The 3870-nt window shown below is 41.0% G+C and overlaps 1 long non-coding RNA gene across 1 annotated transcript; it reads left to right on the top strand.

The window, feature by feature from the left end:
* Window positions 1–1048: 1048 nt before the first annotated feature.
* LOC139027044 (uncharacterized) lies at window positions 1049–1512 on the top strand. Its single transcript, XR_011479074.1, has 3 exons — window positions 1049–1108; window positions 1223–1271; window positions 1327–1512. It is a non-coding gene; the product is annotated as an uncharacterized lncRNA (long non-coding RNA).
* The last annotated feature ends 2358 nt before the right edge of the window (window positions 1513–3870 follow it).

The raw sequence follows: 3870 nt of genomic DNA, 5'->3' as shown, positions 1-3870 counted from the left end.
TGAGAGAGAGAGAGAGAGAGAGAGGAGAGAGAGAAAGGAGGATGATTATTTAAACAGTTTGGCTCATTTGGACAGGTTAGAGTCTATGATTTGTGAGAGACTAGGGGGAGTGGTGGAGAGAGAGACAGAGAGAGAGGTAGATACTACAGACATTATCACACTACTAGAGGAAGACAATAAACAGTTTTGTTAGTTTGGTCATCCTTACATGTCATGGTCACTAAAACTCCCATAATTTGTGGGCAGAGGGAGAGAGAGAGTAGAGAAGACTGGTAACATCAGTCATCTTTTTATGTCTCTATTTGGTTTTTGGTCCAGGGTTGTGATTTGGGTGGGCATTCTATGTTTGTTTCTGTGTTTCTTATTTCTATGTGTTTGGCGCGGGTGGTAGGGTTTCTATAAGGGACAGCTGTCTTCTGTTGTCTCTGATTGGGGAGATTATCTTAGTAGGCCTTTTCCTCCTTTCCAGTGTGGGAGTTTACTTTGTTAGTGGCCTTTTGCCCTGTAGGCTTCACGGTTGTTTTTCATTTGTTGGTTTTGTTGGCGATTTGTTACGACAAATGTAACGCTACCACGCTGCATCGCTTAGACTTTTTTCGTCAAGCTCGGTCGTGAAATCAGGAGATAGGGTGTTATAAGAGCCCTGGTCAAAGTAGTGTGTTACAGTATGGTAGGGACAGGGTGTCGAGTCATAAAGTGCAGGTGGATAGGTTGTTATAGAGTCTTGGGTCACAAGAGTGTGTACTAAGTTGTAGGGGAATAGGGTGTTATGGGCTCGGTCAAGTAGTGTACTACAGTATGTAGGGAATAGGGTTTGTTTATAGAGCTCTGGGCAAAAAAGTAGTGTAATTACAGTTGTAGGGGAATGGGTGTTTATAAGAGCTCTGGTCAAAAGTTAGTTGTACTACAGTATGGTAGGGAATAGGGTGTTATAGAGCTCTGGTCTACAGTAGTAGTGCTACGTATGTAGGGAATAGGGTGTTAATAGAGCTCTGGTAAAAGTGTGGTACTACAGTATGTGGGATAGGGTGTTATGAGAGCTCTGATCAAAGTAGTGTACTACAGTATTGTAAGGAATAGGGTGTTATAGAGCTCTGGTCAAAAGTAAGTGTACTACAGTAATGTAGGGAATAGGGTGTTATAGAGCTTCTGGTCTAAAGTAGTTGTAGCTAACATGTATGTAGGGAATTAGGGTGTTATAGAGCTTCTGGTCAAAAGTAAGTGTACTACAGTATGTAAGGAATAGGGTGTTATAGAGCTCTGGACAACACGTAGTGTACACAGTATTGTAGGGATATAGGGTGTTTTATAGACTTCTGGTCAAAGTAGTGTACTACAGTATGTAGGGAATAGGGTGTTATAGAGCTCTTGGTCTAAAGTAGTGACTACAGTATGTAGGGAATAGGGTGTTATAGAGCTCTGGTCTAAAGTAGTGTCTACAAGTATGTAGGGAATAGGGTGTTATAGAGCTTCTGGTCTAAGTAGTGTACTACAGTATGTAGGGAATAGGGTGTTTTATAAGAGCTCTGGCTAAAGTAGTGTACCAAGTAATGTAAGGAATAGGGTATTATAGAGCTCTGGCAAAAGTTAGTGTACTACAGTATGTAGGGGAATAGGGTGCCACTTGGGACAGAGCTTTCAGACTTGATTCACTGGTCTGAGACAGCTAGATTGTTCATACGGTATTGTTTTTAATGATTAACCGTGAAAATGCAGTGGACTGAATCAGGGTCACAGTGTTTTGTTTTTGTAGTCTTAAAACCTCTTGAGATACAGGGGGTGCTGGTTTTCGCATTAGCATAATTTGCTCTACAGATTTAAACTGCCTCTTATTCAATTATTGCTCTTACTATATGCATATAATTAAATTACCATTGGATAAGAAAACAACTTCTAGTTTCTAAAACCGTTCAATTTTGTCTCTGAGTGATACACAAGTCATTTGACAGCAACTTTCCCTGACGCAAGAAGTAGAATGGCAAGAAGTCTATGCTCGCTTTCAACGCTCTGCTATATGATGGTCAATGTACCCCTATGAACGGCAGAAACACATTCAATTCGCTCCCTTCCTCTGGGTGTCAAGAGACGTCATGAGGAGAAATTCTTTGTTTATCTGGTACTGACGTGAAAATAAGACCTATTTCTTTGGCGTGACCGACATTACTTCCGGTTTCTGATTCGCTAGCGAGTTGGGCTGCGATTGTGTACTGTTTTGCTGGCGTTATGGATGAAAACTAATCTCCGTGTTCGACTTTTGTTTGATACATGTGACCAATAATCATCGTAATGTATGTTTTTTCAATATAGTTTAATTCAGATTAATTTGAATTTTTTCGGGAGTTTGCGGATGTTCCGGTTATTTACGTTTGAAGAGATCCGTGGCCACTCGTACCAGTACCTGTGGGCTAAATGGAGTGGGAAGGAACAATTTCTGAACGAACCACGACTCATCTGACAAATGGAACACTTTTTGATCACATTCTGATGAAAGATCAGCCATAGTAAAACCCAATTTACGATGTTGTATATCATATTCCCCCTGTTTTTGTGTTGTCAGGTGTGAACTGGCCGTGGGGGTTGTGCGCGCTCGCAGCCGAATCTGCCTGTATAGCTATGCTAATTTAGCGCTACATTGTTGTTTTTCGTTATAAGAACAGTTTAATAATCTGAAATATTGATTTGGATTCACCAGATGGTTGGGCTTTCAACTCTCTCTCTCTCTCTCTCTCTCTCTCTCTCTCTCTCTCTCTCTACACACACTGTGAAGACCTGCCAGGCTGTTAGGTCAATGGACCATAGAAACCTACTGAGAATCTGCCATACAGAGAGAGCTACAAATTAACATGATTAAAACCGTGTTAAACACAATTTCATGTATGTTGTTCTGTCTCTGTTTACAGGACTAGAAATTGGGTTCAATCAGGTTAATACAGTGAATTAATTATATATCCTCAAACCTTAGAGTCATGTCCATCCACATGCTGGCTTCAACCCAACCCAACACTAACCTAACCCTAACCCTAAACCAACCGTAAACCAACCCTACCCCAACCCAACACTAACCTAACCCTAACCCTAAACCAACCCTAACCACAACCCAACACTACCCCAACCCAACCCTAACCCTAACCCTAACCCAACCCAACGCTAACACTAGCTCCAAGCAGTAACACTGTGACAATGACTTATACCAAGTTGTTTGGGTGAATATTTAATAGCCTACTATATTCAATATGCCATGACCTATTGTTTTAACAGTTTCACTAATTCATTCTAATTAACCTAATAATTATGACACACCCCTCACTATTGTCATTGGTTGCACTAATTGCACTGTTTGTCTACTTAACCTGGTTCAAGTATTCATGACATCACCCTGAAGGAAGCACAGTGATGCTGAAACGTTGGTAAAAACCCAATAAATTACTGGGAGTTTATATATGGAGTGTGGGACTACATTTTTAAAGTTTATAGTTTATTCATCGTTAGTCAGCATCTCCACACAAAATACTTTTTCTGGGTGTGTTCCAGCTCAATGTGTCAGACCACAACAACATCTCTGAGTTCTTTATTAGACTGGAATGTTCCGTCAGCAGGGAAATGATGACCAGTTTGATCCAGTTTGATACATTGTTCCCATATTGGAGTCAAAATGGTAGAATGCTGGTGCTCCTCTTTCAGCGCCTCTATGGCTTTATTAAACTTCTCTTCCTCTAGTCCCACTTTACAGGGAGAATCTGGTCCGCCTGTCTCCATTTCAGTAGTTATCATTCTGAAACCTCTCCTGACGGTGTCCAGGGTGTTTATATCTTCCTCTAGTCCCACTTTACAGGGAGAATCTGGTCCGTCTGTCTCCATTTCAGTAGTTAT

The sequence above is a fragment of the Salvelinus sp. IW2-2015 genome, unplaced genomic scaffold, assembly GCF_002910315.2.
Source record: "Salvelinus sp. IW2-2015 unplaced genomic scaffold, ASM291031v2 Un_scaffold6981, whole genome shotgun sequence".
In the NCBI taxonomy this organism is placed as follows: Eukaryota; Metazoa; Chordata; class Actinopteri; order Salmoniformes; family Salmonidae; genus Salvelinus; species Salvelinus sp. IW2-2015.
Note: the sequence above shows the minus strand (reverse complement) of the source record. Positions and strands in the feature narration are given on the sequence as shown.